Source organism: Pseudophryne corroboree, chromosome 5 (assembly GCF_028390025.1).
Source record: "Pseudophryne corroboree isolate aPseCor3 chromosome 5, aPseCor3.hap2, whole genome shotgun sequence".
Classification (NCBI taxonomy): Eukaryota; Metazoa; Chordata; class Amphibia; order Anura; family Myobatrachidae; genus Pseudophryne; species Pseudophryne corroboree.
The window spans coordinates 244,590,306-244,615,250 of NC_086448.1; the positions used below are offsets into that span (position 1 = coordinate 244,590,306).

Here is a 24,945-nt window from a genome sequence, read left to right on the forward strand (position 1 = left end):
ATGTTGTCGGATTCGGGTGTGTTTTGGATTCGGGTGTTTTTTTACAAAAAACCCTAAAAAACAGCTTAAATCATAGAATTTGGGGGTCATTTTGATCCCATAGTTTTATTAACCTCAATAACCATAATTTCCACTCATTTCCAGTCTAATCTGAACACCTCACAATATTATTTTTAGTCCTAAAATTTGCACCGAGGTCGCTGGATGGCTAAGCTAAGCGACACAAGTGGCCGACACAAACACCTGGCCCATCTAGGAGTGGCACTGCAGTGTCAGGCAGGATGGCACTTCAAAAAAATAGTCCCCAAACACCACATGATGCAAAGAAAAATGAAAGAAAAAAAGAGGTACAAGATGGAATTGTCCTTGGGCCCTCCCACCCACCCTTATGTTGTATAAACAGGACATGCACACTTTAACGAACCATTCATTTCAGCGACAGGGTCTGCCACACGACTGACTGAAATGACTGGTTGGTTTGGGCCCCCACCAAAAAAAGAAGCAATCAATCTCTCCTTGCACAAACTGGCTCTACAGAGGCAAGAAGTCCACCTCATCATCATCATCCTCCGATTCCTCACCCCTTTCACTGTGTACATCCCCCTCCTCACAGATTATTAATTCGTCCCCACTGGAATCCACCATCTCAGGTCCCTGTGTACTTTGTGGAGGCAATTGCTGCTGGTGAATGTCTCCACGGAGGAATTGATTATAATTCATTTTGATGAACATCATCTTCTCCACATTTTCTGGAAGTAACCTCGTGCGCCGATTGCTGACAAGGTGAGCGGCTGCACTAAACACTCTTTCGGAGTACACACTGGAGGGAGGGCAACTTAGGTAGAATAACGCCAGTTTGTGCAAGGGCCTCCAAATTGCCTCTTTTTCCTGCCAGTATACGTACGGACTGTCTGACGTGCCTACTTGGATGCAGTCACTCATATAATCCTCCACCATTCTTTCAATGGTGAGAGAATCATATGAAGTGACAGTAGACGACATGTCAGTAATCGTTGGCAGGTCCTTTAGTCTGGACCAGATGTCAGCACTCGCTCCAGACTGCCCTGCATCACCGCCAGCGGGTGGGCTCGGAATTCTTAGCCTTTTCCTCGCAGCCCCAGTTGTGGGAGAATGTGAAGGAGGAGATGTTGACGGGTCACGTTCCGCTTGACTTGACAATTTTCTCACCAGCAGGTCTTTGAACCTCTGCAGACTTGTGTCTGCCGGAAAGAGATACAACGTAGGTTTTAAATCTAGGATCGAGCACGGTGGCCAAAATGTAGTGCTCTGATTTCAACAGATTGACCACCCGTGAATCCTGGTTAAGCGAATTAAGGGCTCCATCCACAAGTCCCACATGCCTAGCGGAATCGCTCTGTTTTAGCTCCTCCTTCAATGTCTCCAGCTTCTTCTGCAAAAGCCTGATGAGGGGAATGACCTGACTCAGGCTGGCAGTGTCTGAACTGACTTCACGTGTGGCAAGTTCAAAGGGTTGCAGAACCTTGCACAACGTTGAAATCATTCTCCACTGTGCTTGAGTCAGGTGCATTCCCCCTCCTTTGCCTATATCGTGGGCAGATGTATAGGCTTGAATGGCCTTTTGCTGCTCCTCCATCCTCTGAAGCATATAGAGGGTTGAATTCCACCTCGTTACCACCTCTTGCTACAGATGATGGCAGGGCAGGTACAGGAATGTTTGGTGGTGCTCCAGTCTTCTGTACACGGTGGCTGAATGCCGAAAGTGGCCCGCAATTCTTCGGGCCATCGACAGCATCTCTTGCACGCCCCTGTCATTTTTTAAATAATTCTGCACCTCCAAATTCAATGTATGTGCAAAACATGGAACGTGCTGGAATTTGCCCAGATGTAATGCACGCACAATATTGCTGGCGTTGTCCGATGTCACAAATCCCCAGGAGAGTCCAATTGAGGTAAGCCATTCTGCGATGATGTTCCTCAGTTTCCGTAAGAGGTTGTCAGCTGTGTGCCTCTTCTGGAAAGCGGTGATACAAAGCGTAGCCTGCCTAGGAACGAGTTGGCGTTTGCGAGATGCTGCTACTGGTGCCGCCGCTGCTGTTCTTGCTGCGGGAGGCAATACATCTACCCAGTGGGCTGTCACAGTCATATAGTCCTGAGTCTGCCCTGCTCCACATGTCCGTGGTTAAGTGGACATTGGGTACAACTGCATTTTTTAGGACACTGGTGAGTCTTTTTCTGAAGTCTGTGTACATTTTCGGTATCGCCTGCCTAGAGAAATGGAACCTAGATGGTATTTGGTACCGGGGACACAGTACCTCAATCAAGTCTCTAGTTGGCTCTGAATTAACGGTGGATACCGGAACCACATTTCTCACCGCCCAGGCTGCCAAGGCCTGAGTTATCTGCTTTGCAGCAGGATGACTGCTGTGATATTTCATCTTCCTCACAAAGGACTGTTGGACAGTCAATTGCTTACTGGAAGTAGTACAAGTGGTCTTCCGACTTCCCCTCTGGGATGACGATCGACTCCCAGCAGCTACAACAGCAGCAGTAGGCGTTACACTCAAGGATGCATCGGAGGAATCCCAAGCAGGAGAGGACTCGTCAGACTTGCCAGTGACATGGCCTGCAGGACTATTGGCTTTCCTGGGTAAGGAGGAAATTGACACTGAGGGAGTTGGTGGTGTGGTTTGCAGGAGCTTGGTTACAAGAGGAAGGGATTTAGTGGTCAGTGGACTGCTTCCACTGTCGCCCAAAGTTTTTGAACTTGTCACTGACTTATGATGAATGCGCTGCAGGTGACGTATAAGGGAGGATGTTCCGAGGTGGTTAACGTCCTTACCCCTACTTATTACAGCTTGACAAAGGCAACACACGGCTTGACACCTGTTGTCCGCATTTGTGTTGAAATAATTCCACACCGAAGCTGATTTTTTTTGTATTTTGACCAGGCATGTTAATGGCCATATTCGTCCCACGGACAACAGGTGTCTCCCCGGGTGCCTGATTTAAACAAACCACCTCACCATCAGAATCCTCCTTGTCAATTTCCTCCCCAGCGCCAGCAACACCCATATCCTCATCCTGGTGTACTTCAACAGTGACATCTTCAATTTGACTATCAGGAACTGGACTGCGGGTGCTCCTTCCAGCACTTGCAGGGGGCGTGCAAATGGTGGAAGGCGCAAGCTCTTCCCGTCCAGTGTTGGGAAGGTCAGGCATCGCAACCGACACAATTGGACTCTCCTTGGGAATTTGTCATTTAGAAGAACGCACAGTTCTTTGCTGTGCTTTTGCCATCTTAAGTCTTTTCATTTTTCTACCGAGAGGATGAGTGCTTCCATCCTCATGTGAAGCTGAACCACTAGCCATGAACATAGGCCAGGGCCTCAGCCGTTCCTTGCCACTCAGTGTCGCAAATGGCGTATTGGCAAGTTTACGCTTCTCCTCAGACGCTTTTAATTTTGATTTTTGGGTCATTTTACTGAACTTTTGTCTTTTGGATTTTACATGCTCTCTACTATGACATTGGGCATCGGCCTTGGCAGACGACGTTGATGGCATTTCATCGTCTCGGCCATGACTAGTGGTAGCAGCTTCAGCACGAGGTGGAAGTGGATCTTGATCTTTCCCTATTTTAACCTCCACATTTTTGTTCTCCATTTTTTAATGTGTGGAATTATATGCCAGTAACTATCAATAGCAATGGCCTACTACTATATATACTGCGCACAACTGAAATGCACCACAGGTATGGATGGATAGTATACTTGACGACACAGAGGTAGGTAGAGCAGTGGCCTTCCGTACCGTACTGCTTTATATACTGGTGGTCACTGTCAGCAATCTGCAAAACTAAAATGCACCACAGGTATAGAATGTAGACGGATAGTATACTTAATGACGACACAGAGGTAGGTACAGCAGTGGCCTTCCGTACCGTACTGCTATATATACTGGTGGTCACTGTGTCCGCAAACTGCAAAACTAAAATGCACCACAGGTATAGAATGTAGATGGATAGTATACTTAATGACGACACAGAGGTAGGTACAGCAGTGGCCTTCTGTACGGCTATATATAGTATACTGGTGGTCACTGTCAGCAAACTGCAAAACTAAAATGCACCACAGGTATAGAATGTAGATGGATAGTATACTTAATGACGACACAGAGGTAGGTACAGCAGTGGCCTTCCGTACCGTACTGCTATATATACTGGTGGTCACTGTGTCAGCAAACTGCACAACTGAAATGCACCACAGGTATAGAATCTAGATGGATAGTATACTTAATGACGACACAGAGGCAGGTACAGCAGTGGCCTACTGTACCGTAATGCTATATATTATATACTGGTGGTCACTGGTCAGCAAAACTCTGCACTGTACTCCTCCTATATAATATTATACTGGTGGTCCCCAGTCCCCACAATAAAGCAGCACACTGAGCACAGATATGGAGTGTTTTTTAGGCAGACAACGTATACTGGTGGTCACTGTCGGCAAAACTCTGCACTGTACTCCTGCTATATAATACAGCTACTCCCCAGTCCCCACAATTAAGCAGTGTGAGCACAGATATATGCAGCACACTGAGCACAGATATGGAGCGTTTTTTTCAGGCAGAGAACGGATAACTGGTGGTCACTGATCAGCAAAACTCTGCACTGTACTCCTCCTTTATTATACAGCTGCTCCCCAGCCCTCCACACAATTAAGCAATAGTGCACAATCAAGTTCAACAATAACGGAGAGGAAGCCAGCCACGTCCTCTCCCTAACATTTCCAATGCACGAGTGAAAATGGCGGCGACGCGCGGCTGCTTATATAGAATCCGACAGCGGGATGACGTCGTTCGGGCGCGCTCGGGTTAACCGAGCCATACGGGAGAATCAGAGTATGCCTCGGACCCGTGTAAAAGGGGTGAAGTTAGGGGGGGGTTCGGTTTCAGAGAAACCGAACCCGCTCATCACTAATAAAAACCAGCTAAAATCGCAGGATGTGGGGGTAATTTTGCTCCTATGGTATTAACCTCAATAACAATCATTTCCACTCTGTTCCAGTCTATTCTGAACACCTCACAATGGGGGTAATTCTGAGTTGATCGCAGCAGGAATTTTGTTAGAAGTTGGGCAAAACCATGTGCACTGCAGGGGAGGCAGATATAACATGTGCAGAGAGAGTTACATTTGGGTGGGTTATTTTGTTTCTGTGCAGGGTAAATACTGGCTGCTTTATTTTTACACTGCAATTTAGATTGAACACACCACACCCAAATCTAACTCTCTGCACGTTATATCTGCCCTTCCTGCAGTGCACATGGTTTTGCCCAACTGCTAACAAAATTCCTGCTGCGATCAACTCAGATTTACCCCAAATATTGTTTTAGGTCTAAAAGTTGCACAGAGGTGGCTGTATGACTAAGCTAAGCGACACAAGTGGACAACACAAACACCTGGCCCATCTAGGAGTGGCACTGCAGTGTCAGACAGGAGGGCAGATAAAAAATAAAATAAAAAGGCCCCAAAAGGCACGATGCAAAGAAAAAGATTTGCAATGAGGTAGTTGTATGACTAAGCCAAGCGACACACACACACACACAATTGGCCCATCTAGGCGTGGCACTGCAGTGGCAGACAGAAGGGCAGATCTCAAAAAAAGGCCACTAACAGCACGATGCAAAGGGAAAAAAAAAAAAAAAAAAAAAAAAAAAAAAAAAAAAGGTGCACAGAGGTTGCTGTATGACTAAGCTAAGCGACACAACCACCTGGCCCATCTAGTAGTGTCACGCAGTGGCTGAATGTTGAGAGTGGGCCGCAATTGTTTGGTCCACTGACAGCATCTTCAGCACGCTCCAGTCACTTTTAAACAAAATCTGCAATTGGTGGACTTATACGGCAGTACCCCAGGACTAATACAGCAGTACCCCTGGACTTATACGGCAGTGTCACACAGGATGGCACTTTCCAAAAACTAGGCCCCAAACAGCACCTCATGCAAGGATGTCAAAGAGGTGCAATGAGGTAGCTGTATGACTAAGCCAAGCGACAAACAATTTCAACTGGAATTATAAATCCAAATCACTGGAATTAAAATGGCAAAATCTCGCTATCACCTGCCTAGTGAAGTGGAATCTAGATGGAGGTATTGTGTCCCCGGTAACAAATCCCATCAATTCTCTAAATCCCACTGCACTAATGGCGGATACCAGACGCACGGCTAACACCAACATAAGTGTTAAAGCCTCAGTTATGAGGGCTTCCATCGTCATGTGAGGCTGAACCACTAGTCATGAACATAGGACAGGGCCTCAGCAGTTCCTTTCAACTCAGTGTCGTAAATGGCATATTGGCAAGTTTACGTTTCTCCTCTGATGATTTAAATTTCTTTTTTTGGTTCTTTTTACTGAACTTTGTCTTTTTGGATTTTACACGCCCTCTACTATCACACTGGGCATCAGCCTTGGCAGACGACGTTGATGGCATTTCATAGTCTATGACATGGCTAGTGGCAGCAGCTTCAGCACTAGGAGGAAGTGGTTCTTCTTGATCTTTCCCTATTTTCTCATCAAAATTTTGGCTCTCCATTATTTTTTGGGAGTTATACGAGACAATATGCGGCACAGGAATGACTGATGAGACAGGACACTACCACTAGTCTGATGCAGCACAACAGGTTGTTATTATTATACTGCAGCAGTGGACATATAGCAGCATCGTATATCGTCACTGGAATTACTGATGACACAGGACACTACTACTGGTCTGCACAACACAGCACCACTTTATACGGCTACACTGGATATATAGCAGCAGAGGACACCAACACTGACTGGCTGGACTGATGCAGCACAATACACTGACTATACTGGACTGGTCTGCACAACACTGTAGTAATGAATTGGAGCAAATAATGTGTGGCTGAGAGACGTAGATCTGTGAAGAGCAAAGAGGTTGATATGGGAAATATTTTGATATAAATAAAGATGTACATTGGTGTAATTTGGTTAATGGCCTTGTGTGTGGCTAAAAGTATTTTATATTGAGTACTTTAGGATACAGGTAACCAACAGAGGGACTAAGAGTGGATCAGCAGATAATTAGAGATGTGCACCGGAAATTTTTCGGGTTTTGTGTTTTGGATTCGGTTCCGAGGCAGTGTTTTGGATTCGGACGCGTTTTGGCAAAACCTCCCTGAAAATTTTTTGTCGGATTCGGGTGTTTTTTTTACAAAAAACCCTAAAAAACAGCTTAAATCATAGAATTTGGGGGTCATTTTGATCCCATAGTATTATTAACCTCAATAACTATAATTTTCACTAATTTTCAGTCTATTCTGAACACCTCACAATATTATTTTTAGTCCTAAAATTTGCATAGAGGTCGCTGGATGACTAAGCTAAGCGACCCAAGTGGCCGACACAAACACCTGGCCCATCTAGGAGTGGCACTGCAGTGTCAGGCAGGATGGCACTTAAAAAAATATAGTCCCCAAACAGCACATGATGCAAAGAAAAAAAAAAAAAAAAAAAAGAGGTGCAAGATGGAATTGACCTTGGGCCCTCCCACCCACCCTTATGTTGTATAAACAGGACATGCGCACTTTAACAAACCCATCATTTCAGCGACAGGGTCTGCCACACGACTGTGACTGAAATGACTGCTTCTTTTTTGGTGGGGGCCCAAACCAACCAATCAATCTCTCCTTGCACAAACTGGCTCTACAGAGGCAAGATGTCCACCTCCTCCTCATCGTCCGATTCCTCACCCCTTTCACTGTGTACATCCCCCTCCTCACAGATTATTAATTCGTCCCCACTGGAATCCACCATCTCAGGTCCCTGTGTACTTTCTGGAGGCAATTGCTGGTGAATGTCTCCACGGAGGAATTGATTATAATTCATTTTGATGAACATAATCTTCTCCACATTTTCTGGAAGTAACCTTGTACGCAGATTGCTGACAAGGTGAGCGGCTGCACTAAACACTCTTTCGGAGTACACACTGGAGGGAGGGCAACTTAGGTAGAATAAAGCCAGTTTGTGCAAGGGCCTCCAAATTGCCTCTTTTTCCTGCCAGTATACGTACGGACTGTCTGACGTGCCTACTTCGATGCGGTCACTCATATAATCCTCCACCATTCTTTCAATGGTGACAGAATCATATGCAGTGACAGTAGACGACATGTCAGTAATCGTTGGCAGGTCCTTCAGTCCGGGACAGATGTCAGCACTCGCTCCAGACTGCCCTGCATCACCGCCAGCGGGTGGGCTCGGAATTCTTAGCCTTTTCCTCGCAGCCCCAGTTGTGGGAGAATGTGAAGGAGGAGCTGTTGACTGGTCACATTTTGCATGACTTGACAATTTTCTCACCAGCAGGTCTTTGAACCTCTGCAGACTTATGTCTGCCGGAAAGAGATACAACGTAGGTTTTAAATCTAGGATCGAGCACGGTGGCCAAAATGTAGTGCTACGATTTCAACAGATTGACCACCCGTGAATCCTGGTTAAGCGAATTAAGGGCTCCATCCACAAGTCCCACATGCCTAGCGGAATCGCTCTGTTTTAGCTCCTCCTTCAATGTCTCCAGCTTCTTCTGCAAAAGCCTGATGAGGGGAATGACCTGACTCAGGCTGGCAGTGTCTGAACTGACTTCACGTGTGGCAAGTTCAAAGGGTTGCAGAACCTTGCACAACGTTGAAATCATTCTCCACTGCGCTTGAGTCAGGTGCATTCCCCCTCCTTTGCCTATATCGTAGGCAGATATATAGGCTTGAATGGCCTTTTGCTGCTCCTCCATCCTCTGAAGCATATAGAGGGTTGAATTCCACCTCGTTACCACCTCTTGCTTCAGATGATGGCAGGGCAGGTTCAGGACCGTTTGCTGGTGCTCCAGTCTTCGGCATGCGGTGGCTGAATGCCGAAAGAGGCCCGCAATTCTTCGGGCCACCGACAGCATCTCTCGCATGCCCCTGTCATTTTTTAAATAATTCTGCACCACCAAATTCAATGTATGTGCAAAACATGGGACGTGCTGGAATTTGCCCACATGTAATGCACGCACAATATTGGTGGCGTTGTCCGATGTCACAAATCCCCAGGAGAGTCCAATTAGGGTAAGCCATTCTGCGATGATCTTCCTCAGTTTCCGTAAGACCGGCATGTCCAAACTGCGGCCCTCCAGCTGTTGAGAAACTACACATCCCAGCATGCCCTGACACAGCTTTAGCATTCTCTGACAGCAAAACTGTGTCAGGGCATGCTGGGATTTGTAGTTTCACAACAGCTGGAGGGCCGCAGTTTGGACATGCCTGCCGTAAGAGGTTGTCAGCTGTGTGCCTCTTCTGGAAAGCGGTGATACAAAGCGTAGCCTGCCTAGGAACGAGTTGGCATTTGAGAGATGCTGCTACTGGTGCCGCCGCTGCTGTTCTTGCTGCGGGAGGCAATACATCTACCCAGTGGGCTGTCACAGTCATATAGTCCTGAGTCTGCCCTGCTCCACTTGTCCACATGTCCGTGGTTAAGTGGACATTGGGTACAACTGCATTTTTTAGGACACTGGTGACTCTTTTTCTGACGTCTATGTACATTCTCGTTATCGCCTACCTAGAGAAATGGAACCTAGATGGTATTTGGTACCGGGGACACAGTACCTCAAGCAATTCTGTAGTTTCCTGTGAATTAACGGTGGATACCGGAAACACGTTTAACACCGCCCAGGCTGCCAAGGCCTGAGTTATCCGCTTTGCAACAGGATGACTGCTGTGATATTTCATCTTCCTCGCAAAGGACTGTTGGACAGTCAATTGCTTACTGGAAGTAGTACAAGTGGTCTTCCGACTTCCCCTCTGGGATGACGATCGACTCCCAGCAGCTACAACAGCAGCGCCAGCCGCAGTAGGCATTACACTCAAGGATGCATCGGAGGAATCCCAGGCAGGAGAGGACTCGTTAGACTTGCCAGTGACATGGCCTGCAGGACTATTGGCTTTCCTGGGTAAGGAGGAAATTGACACTGAGGGAGTTGGTGGTGTGGTTTGCAGGAGCTTGGTTACAAGAGGAAGGGATTTAGTGGTCAATGGACTGCCCCCGCTGTCATCCAAAGTTTTTGAACTTCTCACTGACTTCTGATGAATGCGGTCTAGGTGACTTATAAGGGAGGATGTTCCTAGGTGGTTAACGTCCTTACCCCTACTTATTACAGCTTGACAAAGGCAAAACACGGCTTGACACCAGTTGTCCGCATTTCTGTTTAAATAATTTCACACCGAAGAGGTGATTTTTTTTGTATTTTGACCAGGCATGTCAATGGCCATATTCGTCCCACGGACAACAGGTGTCTCCCCGGGTGCCTGACTTAAACAAACCACCTCACCATCAGAATCCTCCTTGTCAATTTCCTTGCCAGCAACACCCATATCCTTATCCTGGTGTACTTCAACAGTGACATCTTCAATTTGACTATCAGGAACTGGATTGCGGGTGCTCCTTCCAGCACTTGCAGGGGGCGTGCAAATAGTGGAAGGCGCAACCTCTTCCCGTCCAGTGTTGGGAAGGTCAGGCATCGCAACCGACACAATTGGACTCTCCTTGGGGATTTGTGATTTAGAAGAACGCACAGTTCTTTGCTGTGCTTTTGCCATCTTAACTCTTAAGTTTTCTAGCAGGAGGATGAGTTCTTCCATTCTCAGGGGAAGCTGAACCACTAGCCTTGAACATAGGCCAGGGCCTCAGCCGTTCCTTGCCACTCCGTGTCGTAAATGGCACATTGGCAAGTTTACGCTTCTCCTCAGACGATTTTGATTTAGATTTTTGGGTCATTTTACGGAGCTTTATTTTTTGGATTTTACATGCTCTCTACTATGACATTGGGCATCGGCCTTGGCAGACGACGTTGATGGCTTTTCATCGTCTCGGCCATGACTAGTGGCAGCAGCTTCAGCACGAGGTGGAAGTGGATCTTGATCTTTCCCTATTTTAACCTCCACATTTTTGATCTCCATTTTTTAATGTGTGGAATTATATGCCAGTAATATATCAATAGCAATGGCCTACTACTATATATACTGCGCACAACTGAAATGCACCACAGGTACGGATGGACAGTATACTCGACGACACAGAGGTAGGTAGAGCAGTGGCCTACTGTACGGCTATATATATTATATATATATATATATATATATATATATATATATATATATATATATATATATATATATATATATATATATATATATATACACACACACACACACACACATACACACTGGTGGTCAGCAAAATTCTGCACTGTCCTCCTACTATATACACTACAATGCAGCACAGATATGGAGCGTTTTTCAGGCAGATAATGTATAATACTGGTGGTCACTGGTCAGCAAAACTCTGCACTGTCCTCCTACTATATAATACTGCTGGTCCCCAGTCCCCACAATAAAGCAATTAGCACACTGAGCACAGATATTTGCAGCACACTGAGCACAGTCAGATATGGAGTGTTTTTCAGGCAGAGAACGTAGATATTTGCACTTGCAGCACACTGAGCACAGATATTTGCAACACAATTTGCAGCCCACTGAACATAGAAACAGAGAGGACACCAGCCACGTCCTCTCACGATCATCTCCAATGCACGAGTGAAAAATGGCGGCGACGCGCGGCTCCTTATATAGAATACGAATCTCGCGAGAATCCGACCGCGGGATGAGGACGTTCGGGCGCGCTCGGGTTAACCGAGCAAGGCGGGAGGATCAGAGTTGCTCGGACCCGTGAAAAAAAAAGGTGAAGTTCGGGCGGGTTCGGATCCAGAGGATCCGAACCCGCTCATCACCACAGATAATGAACATCTTGCGAGGAAGATTAGCCTTGCAGCTGCATTCAGAATGGATTGTAGCGGCGAGAGTCTTTTTGGTAAGACCAGTTAGACTATTGCAATAATCAATGTGGGAGATAAGATTGCATGTATTAGAATTTTTGCAGTGTCTTCGATAACGTAAATGCCTTAATGCCTTGCATTGCAACATGGTCTGTCCAGGATTAAAGTTGCTTCTTTTTTCCAACCTACACCTAGTTTAGGACCATCTCTACTTTTACCTCAACGTTTTTGAATTTGCTGCTCAGTTTAACCAGTGATAAAATTATAGCCATTACTTGTATGTCTTCTATTACATTGGTGGAAATATGCTAAGAAATAAACGTTATGGTAAGAACTTACCGTTGATAACGTGATTTCTCTTATGTCCACAGGTATCCACAGGATAACATTGGGATATTGTCGAGCGACAGCGAAAATGGCACCAACACGGTCACGAGCTTTCTGGCCTCCCAGGATGCATTGGGGCCTCCACTATATAGTCCCGCCCACTGACTCAGTCAGATCAGTTCTTTCCACAGCGATTATAGGCAGGAACATTAGGTAGAGACCTGTACAGGCGATAAGAACACACATGCACACCCTTCCATACAAGGAGGAAGAGGTTTTTAGTGTTTGTCTAGATCCTCAAATCAGATGCGTCCGGGTGGGATCCCTGTGGACATAAGAGAAATCACGTTATCAACGGTAAGTTCTTACCATAACATTTATTTCTCTGGCTGGGTCCACAGGATTATCCACAGGATAACATTGGGATTCCCAAAGCCATTTTAGTGGTGGGGACGCTCCTGATTGCACAGGAGGACCTTTCGCCCGAAGTCTGCGTCATGAGAGGCAAAAGTATCCAAGGCATAATGTCTGATGAATGTGTTTATGGAAGACCATGTGGCTGCCTTACATATCTGTTCTGCTGATGCACCCTGTTGTGCTGCCCAAGAAGGACCTACCTTACGTGTAGAGTGTGCAGAGACATTAGCCGGAATAGGGAGATCTGCATGAGAATAAGCTTCAGATATTACCACTCGGAGCCATCTCGCCAGCGTCTGTTTACTAGCAGGCCAACCTCTCCTATGGAATCCGTAGAGGATGAAGAGGGAATCTGTTTTCCTGATGGCACTAGTACGATCTATATAGATTTTTAAAGACCGGACCACGTCCAGTGACACTTCTCCCGCAGATAGTCCCGATACCTGAAAAGCTGGGACTACAATCTCTTCATTCAGGTGAAACTTTGACACCACCTTTGGAAGATAACTAGATCCCATTCTGAGAACTGCTCTGTCTGGAAAAAAACTTAGGAAAGGAGACTTACATGATAATGCTCCTAAATCTGACACTCTTCTGGCTGACGCCATTGCCAGTAAAAAAAGAACTTTAATCGTTAACCACTTAAGATCCGCTCTCTCAAGTGGTTCAAACAAAGGACCCTGGAGAAATTTAAGAACTAAATTCAAATCCCAGGGAGCTGCAGGAGGAACAAATGGAGGTTGAATATGTACTACTCCTTGGAAAAACGTACGTACATCCTGTAGGTCAGCAATCTTCTGCTGAAACCATACAGTCAACGCTGAGACTTGCACCCTCAAGGAAGCAACCTTCAACCCCTTATCCAATCCTGTCTGCAGAAAATCCAAAATTCTAGCTACTTTAAAGGTTCTTGGATTGTAATTTTTTCCAGAACACCAATGAATATAGGCTTGCCATATTCTATGATATACACGGGCCGAAGAAGGCTTTCTTGCTCTAAGCATGGTTTGGATTACTTGCTTAGAAAATCCTTTAGCCTCTAAGATAGAGGTTTCAACAGCCACGCCGTCAAAGACAGGCGATCCATATGACTGTGACAACAAGGACCCTGCATTAACAGATCTGGACGTTGAGGGAGCAGTATCGGTGCTTCCACGGACATTCTCCACAGATCTGTGTACCAATGCCTTCTTGGCCAAGCTGGAGCTATTAGAACGATTGCTCCTTTTGCCTGTTTTATCTTTCTCACTACTCTGGGTAACAGAGATATTGGAGGGAACAGATATGCCAGCTGAAACCTCCATTCTACTGACAGTGCGTCTACCAGGACTGCTCCTGGGTCCCTTGTTCTTGATCCGTACCTCGGAACTTTGTTGTTTAGACGAGACACCATAAGGTCCATCTCCGGTAGACCCCATCTGTTCACCAGTGTCTGAAACACTTCTGGGTGTAGTGCCCATTCGGTTTCCTGAATGGTGTGCCGACTGAGAAAATCCGCTTCCCAATTTAGTACACCCGGGACAAATACTGCTGACAATGCTGGGAGATGGAGTTCTGCCCACTTTGATGGAGGAAGTAACTCCCATTGTAGACTCTTGCTGTGAGTCCCTCCTTGATGATTTGGGTATGCTACTGCCGTCGCATTGTCTGAGCGGATCTGGACTGGTCTTCCTTGTAGATTGTCCTTTGCCTGAACTAGGGCCAAGTAAATGGCTCTTATTTCTAACAGATTTATCGGCAGGCGACTTTCCCTTGCGGTCCATTTTCCCTGGAACCATAGGCTTCCGAGTACCGCCCCCCAACCTTGCAGGCTGGCATCTGTCGTCAGGACTTGCCACTCTTTTATCCAAAAGGGTCTCCCCTTGTTTAAATGGTCTGTCTGTAGCCACCATGCTAGAGACCTTTTTACATTTACTGGAATCTTTATCATCTGCTTCTTTATTGTTTGATGATTTCCGTTCCATTTTGTCAAAATGAGATGCTGCAATGGTCTGGAGTGGAATTGCGCATATTCCACCATGTCGAACGTTGATACCATCAGACCCAACAGTCGCATTGCTGCATGGACTGACATTGTCTGGGCTTGCAACGCTTCCTGAGCCATGACCTGCACCTTGACTATTTTCTTCTCTGGTAAGAGAACTCTCTGTAGGTCTGAATCCAATATGGCTCCCAAATGAACCATCCGCTGTGATGGATTCAGGGACGACTTCTCCCAATTTATGAGCCACCCGTGTCTCTGTAAACAAACTATCGTCTGTTGGAGATGGCTCAACAGTAAATCTTGCGACTGTGCTAAGATTAATAGGTCGTCTAGGTATGGGAATATCCTTATCCCTTGTTTGCGCAGACAAGCTGCCATAACCACCATGATCTTGGTAAACACCCTGGGTGCTGTAGCTAGCCCGAAGGGCAGAGTTTGGAACTGGAAGTGTTCCTTGAGGATGGCAAACCTGGAGGTAACACTGATGTGATAGTGCTATAGGCACATGTAGGTAAGCATCCCGCACATCCAGAGATACCATATAGTCTCCCGGTTCCATAGCCAACATTATGGAGCGTAACGTCTCCATGTGGAACTTCGGGATCCATATGTAATTGTTCAACCTCTTCAGATTTAGAATTGGTCGATATGACCCATTTGGTTTCTGGATTAGAAACAGATTGGAGTAATACCCCTGTCCCTTTTGTGATGGAGGTACTGGGACAATCACACCTGACTGCAGTAATTTTTGGACTGCTTCTTGCAGGGCATTGGCCTTCGACTCTATACGAGACGGGCTGGTGCAAAAAAAAATCTTTGAGGAGGCTGCCTCCTGAATGGGAACCCATACCCCACCCCTGAGATACTACCTTCTGCACCCAGGCATCTGTTGTGGACTGTTGCCATGTGGGTGCAAATTGCAGGAGTCGGCCCCCAACCCTGGAATCCTCCAGGCGGAGGCCCGTCTCTTCAGGCTGAGGGCTTTTGTTCAGGTTTGGAAGCTGGCTTTTTGCTAGCCCACTGCTTCCTACGCCTGGATTTAAACTGGGGTTGTTTAGGCTCCTCTTTACCTTTCGCTTTGCTTTGCCAGCGAAATGAGCGAAATTTTAAACCCTTGGACTTAGGGTTGTAGGTAGCCGGAAATCTGACCTTCGATTCAGCCTCTGACTCTAGGATATCCGATAAAGGTTTTCCAAATAATATATTACCCACGAAAGGCAATGCTTCCAATTCCTTCTTGGACTCCGCATCTGCCTTCCAGGTCCGTAGCCAGACTGCTCTGCGAGCGACTACTGCCAGGGCTGAAGCTTTAGAAGCAACAGTGCCTACATCAATGGCTGCTTCTTCTAAATACTGGGCAGATTGTCTTAACGGCAAAGACGATCCTCTTGCTCCCTAGTAGGAGAGGGGATGTCATTCTCTAGTTCCTCTATCCATTCGCCCATTGCCTTTGCTACCCAGGCCGAAGCCATAGCAGGTCTTACCACTGCACCCACAAGAGAAAAAAAAATTTTCAATAGGCTCTCTACCCTCCTGTCTATGACATCATTCAAAGAGGTAGATGACAGTGGCAAAGCAGATTTGTGCACTAGTCGCAGAACATGTGCATCTACTTTTGGAGGAACTTCTCTCTTCGAACAATCTCCAGCAGGAAATGGATAATAAGAATCCCATCTCCTAGGAATCTTATACTTTTTACCGGGCGCTGCCCAAGACTCATCCATCATTTCCGTCAACTCCTCTGACACTGGAAATTCAGCTTTCACTGACTTTGTTCGTTTGAATACAGGTGCTTTTGCTTTTAACGCTGTCTTGGCTGGTTCTTCCAGAGAAAGCACAGCCTTTACTGCATTAATGAGTTCAGCTACATCATCTGAACTAAAGCTCTGCGACTGATCATCATACGGAGTTGAATCTATTGTTTCCGCATCATCATCCGATGTATCCTCTTGTGTAGTCTGCCATACAGACGTATCTGTCTTAGTCTTACCTACCCCTTGGTTGCTTGTAGAGGCTACTGGAACCAAACCATAGGAAGGGAGCTGCATGTATGGGTTCATAGTGTTACCTAACCCTTGAGGTGGTGCTACTGGAGCTAACCTGTCCGCTATTGAAGACAGAGTCTTTGCGAACATATTCCATGGTGGCTCTACTGGAGGTTGAACTAACTCCTGTTTTTTACTTCGCTGAAAAGCGAAACAGTATGCACACAAACCCTCATAAGTGACCAATTGAATCATATCAATTACCCCTGACTTACAAGATAAGCATGTTAGGGCTGTAGGAGTGCTTGACAAATTCTCCTCATCACTTTTGCCGCTCACAGACATTTTTTCTGATATCGACTACACAATTTTGTGACTGAACCACACCCTATAATCAGTATATAGAGGTGAAATCAATCTGACCACAGTGCACCTGATTTGAGGGTCAGAACAGGACTGACATTACACAGAAAAGTCAGCACACATACTAGCAGTCAGTCACATGTTAAAGCATTAGACATTGTCATATGAGAATACAACCTCCATAATAACTTATACATAAGTAGGAAAATTGTACTTCTGTTTAACTGGTTCTTTTTCAACATAATATGCAGAAAACACAGTAATATACAGGTCTCATATGCAATAGGTACTAAAAATTAACAGTGTACACTAAGTAGAAGGAATTTTTAGTACTGTATACCCTGCCTCCAGGGAGCGGGATACAGGGAGACTCACCACACTTCCATATCCAAGCAAAGACGCTCGAAAGACGCTGAGTGGATTCAGACGCTACTGGTGTACACTGCCGCTCCTGGTAACCGATAACGGACACGGACGCTGAGCGACTCCACGTGCATGCAGACACTAAAGGCCTGCGACTCGGTCTGGGCGGGTTTATATCCAGTGTACACAACCGCAGCGTCTAAGCTGCGACCGAGTACCCTCGTGGTAGCGTCTGAGCCGGAAGTGAGGTCATTCAGTTCATGAAACGAGAGACCCACGGGAACTGGCCATGAACTCAGAGGAGGGACAGCCAGGAGAGCGTCTGAAACCCCCTGTTGACTTAAACTCCCAGGATCGCGGCCTCACCTAGTCCTGGCGCCTATGATCCCCGGAGCGTAGCGCTGTCACACTCGAGATGTTCGGCGCATCAACACGCTGTTTGTAGTCTCCACCAAATCAGCGTAGCTTTGTCCTGACCCCTCTAGTAAGAGGAAGTCCATATACTCACTGTCTCCCCATGCTCCGGCCACAGCCTGGTAACGTCTGCTGGACCTGCTAGAACATCCGACACAGACGCCCGTCGAGACAGCACTGTACCGCGAAGGTAAGCGTTGTTGCGACCCGGTGGGGAGTTGTTGGAGCGACTCTTTCTAATACACGTTTAAGACGCTGTTAAGAGAAGTCGCTCAAACCAAAACAGTAAGTCTATAAAAATAAAGTAATGAAAACTTGAGGCTGCTTTCACAGCAGCCCTGTGACCATGCGGCTTCCTGCCGCACCAAGCAAAAAACTGATCTGACTGAGTCAGTGGGCGGGACTATATAGTGGAGGCCCCAATGCATCCTGGGAGGCCAGAAAGCTCGTGACCGTGTTGGTGCCATTTTTGCTGTCGCTCAACAATATCCCAATGTTATCCTGTGGATAATCCTGTGGACCCAGCCAGAGAAATGCACTTTCCTGCATAAAGTACTCTAGTAAATGAATGGTGGAACAGGAGGCAAACTTATGACCACCACTGTGAGCATACCCCCAGGGACAATCAAATCTCCTGTATACATGTGGGGACAAAATAAGGCAAGGCAGCATATCAACAGTATTCCACATTAATTATGCTCTACCACATGCTGAGCTTCTCCCACAGAACACCACTTAGTACCCTGCAGATACCACCATTTTCATGTGCATGCACAATTACGCACAAGTAGGCGTATGGAATCATTACAGGCTGTGGGGGTAATTCCAAGTTGATCGCAGCAGGAATTTAGTTAGCAATTGGGCAAAACCATGTGCACTGCAGGGGAGGCAGATTTAACATGTGCAGAGAGAGTTAGATTTGGGTGGGTTATTTTATTTCTGTGCAGGGTAAATACTGGCTGCTTTATTTTTACACTGCAATTTAGATTGCAGATTGAACACACCCCACCCAAATCTAACTCTCTGCACATGTTATATCTGCCCCTCCTGCAGTGCACATGGTTTTGCCCAATTGCTAACTAAATTCCTGCTGCGATCAACTTGGAATTACCCCCTGTGGCTATACACATTCATAAATCACCCATACAGAGACGTGTTGGTTTTTCACTTATCTTTGCCAGCACACACAAGAAACTACTTCTGATTAGTCTTCTAATTATCCAAGGCTGTTCTGCTACAGCAAAACAATATATTATTTTATCCTCAATATATTGCAATATGAATAGTTTCATTTAGGAGTGCTGTAGCAACTTGTGCTTTTACAAAAAAAAAAAAAAAACACACAACAAAAAAAAAAAGGGATGCATAATTATTACAGTGTCTAAACAAATCATTAATGCATACATATGATAAAAAAAAAAACCCAACAAGAATCATTTTAAAAATATTCTATATCAAATTGTGGGGGAGATGTACTAAACCGTGATAAGTGAAGAAGTGAGCCAGTGGAGAAGCTGCCCATGGCAACCAGTCAGCTGTTCTGTATATTTTTATACTAAGCAAATTATAAAGGTTACATCAATACTGATTGGTTGCCATGGGCAACTTCTCCACTGGCTCACATCTCCACTCTTTATCACTGCTTAGTACATCTCCCCCTAAGTGATGGACCCTGCCCATAGCTAAGAAATAATAGTGATAAATGTTAGGATGTTTTACACAAAAATGAACCCTAGCAACTTATCACTTGCATTAAAAAGATAATCCAAATAAATGAAGCCATTAAATTTCCCCCCATCACAATGCTATTTTATATTCATCAAGAATCCTGTATACTAGATATATACAGTGTGACAAACTATGGTTAGAAGGAACATTTAAACAAAATTGACACCTGCCCTGTTACAGAAGGTATTAATTTAAGTTAATTTTAACCCTCCCTCATACATTTTTGGGTCTATTTGTGAAGCAGTGAAAAGAGTGGAGAAGTGAGCTTGTGGAGAAGTTGCCCATGGCAACAAATCAGCTGCTCCATACAATTGTATAGCATGCAAATTATAAATGTTACTTCAGTGCCGATTGGTTGCCATGGGCAACTTATCCACACTTTTCACTGCTTCATGAATAGACCCATGAGTTTGCTTGTTTGTGGTATATGCATCAGAACTTAGCAAGGCTGGGTTATTCTTACCACAAATACATAATTTTTCAGAATACAATTTTAATTACACATTTGTGTTGACTTACCTTTTCTAGGATACCTAAAAGCTGTGTTACAGCCAGTTACATCCATTATCTTTGCTCTGTTCTTTAAGCCCACCCACAACTAATCAGGCCTTTATTGGCTGCCCATGTTTAGGAGGCAATGGTAATCTGGAGAGAGAATCCACTAGTGATTTTGAGGACTTGTAGTTATGGGCATCATAACAGGGACGGATTGGGATTGAAAAGCAGCCTGGGAAGTATATGGAAGCAGCCCTAATGGATGTACGGCAGAGGTTCCCAAACGAGGTCCTCAAGGCACCCCAACGGTCCTGGTTTTAAATGTATCCATGCTTGGCCACAGGTGACTTAATTAGCACTTAATCAATTTGATTTAACCATCTGTGCTGAGCCATGGATATACCTAAAACCTGGACTGTTGGGGTGCCTTGAGGACCGCGTTTGGGAACCTCTGATGTACGGTCTGATGAGATGGTGGGGTCTGTTGGGAAGGCGGGATCCCAACTTATAAAGCCTGACTGTACACAATTGTGGCCTTCCATGCGTCTTTTGCTGCAAATGTCTCTGAGACCAGACACGGATTGGAAATTAAAAATGGCCCTAAACATTTTTGTAGGAGTTCCCACGACATGGCAGCATCACTGGATGGCGGAGTTGCTGTACTGCAGAGGGGGCGATTCAGAGATGCGCATGAGCACCAGGTGCATTGCGGGACTGTCACTATGTGATCACATCCCGGAAGGATGCGATCGCATAGTGATTGACAGTCAGGGGGTGGGGTGGCGCAGCAGCGTTTACTGGGCACAGTTTGGACAACGCAGGCGTGGCCAGACCGCTTTTGGATCGGCTGCGTTACATCACACGCAGTCGCTCCGATAAAAAAACTATCACCTGTCTATCTTTTCCGCACATCTCTGATCAAAACTCAACACATTTCCAGAAGTTTATACTGCTGCACCTTTGTATAATGCCCACATGAACCTTTTGGCTCATATAGTGTGTGTATATCTGGTTGTGGTACTAGCCATTTACCACACCACACATCCCAGCTTCATACAGTATATGCTAATGGTTCCCAAACTTGGTCTTAAAATACCCCAACAGTCCAAGTTTTAAGGAAATCCATGCTTAGGCACAGGTGAATTAATTAGTACCTCAGTCAGTTTGATTATACCTTCTGAGCACAAGCAGGAAGATCACTAAAACCTGGACTGTTGGAGTGCCTTGAGACCGCGTTTGGGAACCACTGGTAAATACTCATTGTGATCCATTGATTACTAAGAGGCAGTGGTTCTCAAACTCTGTCCTCAGTAACCCAAACAGTTCATATTTTCCAGGTCACCTAGCAGGTGCACAAACGTATTCATTACTGACTCACACATTTAAAGACCCACAGGTGGTGTAATTCTGTGAGGAGAGCTGGAAAACATGCACTGTTTGGGGTCGTGAGGACCGAGTTAGACAACCTATGCTATGAGTAAATGGGTTCTTTTAAATCAGGGAACAGATCAATGCAATTTGTTAAATAATTTCTCCAATAATTTGTAAGTATTGCCAAGCATTAATCATAGTGATTAATAGTTTATACTGCACTAGCTGGAGTACCCGGCATTGCCTGATATTTTAAGAATGTTTGTTTACAAAAATCAATGTAAAGATTAAACACACTGGTCGCTGCTAACATTTTATTCCTTGTGGAATTGTTTTTATTTCCACCATTTGTAGCTGTTTTCTTTGGTGGCATTTTATTTTTTTAACTTCAAAACAATAGAACATTTTGTAAATCATCACTGACCTATTATGCATGTCCTGATATAGTGTGTGCTGCTGGCCCACACCTAGGGGTGCTAGTGGTGTGTTACCCTCACAGTGTTTGTTCCCAGAGTGTAAGTCATATGTGTAGCAAGTTTGGTGTAAATTGCTCCAGGCATTCCAGAGTTATGCTGACTGCTGAAAAACTCTGTGCTGCTGCCTCACCGCTAGGGGTGTCTTACCCCCACAGTGTTTGTTCCCAGCTTGCAATTCATATTTGTAGCAAATTTGTTTAAAATTTGGCTAGGCATTCATGAGTTATGCTGTATCCTGAAATATTCTGTGCTGCAGGCCCACCCCTAGGGGTGTCTAACGGCAACCCCCACAGAGTTTGTTGATTGTATGTCAGATGTGTACCAAGTTTCGTGTAACGTGCTCCAGGCCTTCCACAGTTATGCGGTCTGCTGACCTACTCTATGCTGCTTTCCCATCCCTAGGGGTGTCTGACCCCCACAGTGTTTGTTCCCAGAGTGTAAGTCATATCTGTACCAAGTTTGTTGTAAATTGCTGCTTTTGGTGTAAATTGCTCCAGGCATTCCAGAGTTGTGCTGTCCGCTGAAAAACTCTGTGCTGCTGCCAAACCCCTAGGGGTGCTAGTGGTGTGTTACCCTGACGGTGTTTGTTTCCAGATTGTAAGTCATATGTGTACCAAGTTTGTTTTACATTGGTCCAGGCATTTGGGAGTTATGCTGTCTCCTGAAATAATCTGTGCTGCTGTCCCACCCCTAGGGTTCTAGGGGTGTGTAAACCCCACAGAGTTTGTTCCCAGATTGTAAATCAGATGTGTCTCAAGTTTGGTGTAAAGTGTTCCAGGCCTTCCACAGTTATGCTGTCTGCTGACATACTCTGTGCTGCTGTCCCACCCCTAGGGGTGCTAGTGGTGTCTGACCCCCACAGTGTTTGTTCCCAGAGTGTAAGTCATATGTGCAGTGATGGACTGGGGCTCAAAAACGGGCTGGGCATTTATGTACGCGAGTGTCACGGGCATGCCGCCACGATGTACGGGGGCGTGCCGCGAGTCATGGGGACGTGGACTCGTGGCATGCCCCCATTTCCATATATACCAGTGGGGGCGGCTGAAACAGAGAGCCGGAGGCTGCACTGCGCGTGGCTTTCCCGGCTCTCTGAAGGACCGGATCGGCCCAGCTGCCCATCGGCCCTTCTGGCATGTGTCAGAAGTGCCAGATGGCCAGTCCGGCCCTGCATATGTGTACCAAGTTTGTTGTAAATTGCTGCAGGAATTACAGAATTATGCTGTCTGCTGACATACTCAGTGCTGTTGCCTCACCCCTAGGGGTGTTTTCCCAGACTGTAAGGCATATGTTCACCAATTTGTACATGGCTCCAGCAATTCCGGAGTTATACTGTCTCCTGATATACTCTACTGTTTCAGCTCCTCTCCGTCAGTGTGACAGTGTGTGTGCGGTGGAACCTGGTCAGTGTGACCACGGTCAGGAGAGAGTTGCCGTGTGTGTGTTTAGACACTGGTCAGTCTGATGGTGCAAGTGTGTGGACCCTGGTCAGTGTGACAATGCGTGTGTGTTGACCCTGGTCAGTGTGATAATGTTTGCGTAGGGACCCTGGTCCATGTGAGTGGCCCCTGGTCAGTGAGGCTGTGTGTGGACCCTAGTCAGTGTGACAGCGGGTTTGTAAATCCCAAGGCCGGTGTGAACATGTGAGTAGCCGCAAGTCCCGGGCTGGGGATGATACTGTGAACTAAGCCAGTACCCAGCCAGCTATACACATCTCCGGTGGACCTGGTGCTGGAGGCCGCCGCCTGCTGGCTGACCTGTAATGCAGAACATGCTGGAGGTGGTGAAGACGTAGCTGCAGAGGGAGCACTGGGCCCACAGCTCCTCCTCCTTCCCCCGGCAACACTGCGGCCAATTACTAGAGCACCAGCAAAGTGTCTTGGTCACCAAGCGGAAGTGCTGCTGATGCTGATAGCGCATATCACAGCAGCGAATACAGGTAAGGACAGGGAGCGGGAGACAATGGGGAGAGGTGCCCCCCCTCAGATCAGGAGACCAGCGGCAGCCGACTTCATTGTCTCCAGCAGTTCTGCCTCTGGTACCACTGCTACCATCCATAAATGGCCTTAGCAGTTCTGGCTTCAGCAAAACATTCCTGTCTTTGCTAAGTCCCTGCCGGCTGCAATCACAATGGGCACACAGTTGTAACCTGCCAGCAACATTGAGGATGCCACCAAGGACACCACGGGACCTTGCTGGAGGGGCAAGTAATGTTAATGCTGGTGGCATATTCGTTAGTATCGCTACACTACTAAGCAAAATATGCCACTGGCAATAAGTATTTGTATCTAAATGGAGCCCTTAGAATAAAACAAACTTAATGTACAACATCTGTATTATAATTTGGGGTGGATAAAGTAAACAAGTACGGATGGTGTAATGGTTAGCATTACTGCCTCACAGCACTGAGGTCATGGCTTCGATTTCTACCATGACCCTAACTGTGCGGAGTTTGTATATTCTCCCCGTACTTGCGTGGGTTTCCTCCGGGTACTCCGGTTTCCTCCCACAATCCAAAAATATACTGGTACAGATGCAGCCTCCATTATCTTGGCTGGCTGAGGCGTTAGTCACGAATGGGCTTATGCAGCATGCCTGGGCGCAGGGAGATGCACCTAGTCATTGGATGGTGCGACTAGTCGTAGGGAGGCGCACAGAGCATTTGACACTACCTTTAAGTGTAATACTTGCGATCATTCACCAGATGTTGCTTTTTAAAATCACCATTGCGCATGCGTGTGGTCTCCATTAAAATACAATACCGAAATACATAGCAAGAACTACTTTACTGGTGCATCTCATTATGCTACAATATGCTAGACAGTATGTTATACAGTGTACAGATGTAAGTACAGTATCTACAGATGCAAACAAATATGATAAAGCCACAGTATAGTCCATTGACGTTAGGAATATGTGAGCGTCCAAGTCCCTCGGACAAATCAACAAATAAAACCAGTAGTGTACACAGACTCAAAAGGACATGTTACAGGTACATTGTGGTCTATTGATGTTAGGGATATTGTATGTTAGCATCCTAAACTCATAGCCATTATGGCATAATCAAAACCAATGGGCTTATTCATCCATTGGCGGTGACGTGTCCGCTTTCCATGCTTATATTCCCGGGTTCGATTCCCAAAGTACGAATGCATTGTAGTTTTTTCC

The 24,945-nt window shown here is 46.1% G+C and overlaps 1 protein-coding gene across 2 annotated transcripts in view; it reads right to left on the minus strand.

The window, feature by feature from the left end:
• NKIRAS1 (NFKB inhibitor interacting Ras like 1) overlaps positions 1-20,227 on the minus strand; it is a 72,550-nt gene extending 52,323 nt beyond the window's left edge. Inside the window, exon 1 of one of the 2 annotated variants that reach the window (XM_063922213.1) lies at positions 19,958-20,227. The gene's annotated coding sequence lies outside the window, so the exon portion shown is untranslated. The remainder of the gene's footprint in view (positions 1-19,957) is intronic. The other variant, XM_063922215.1, reaches the window with a different exon arrangement.
• Positions 20,228-24,945: the final 4,718 nt, after the last annotated feature.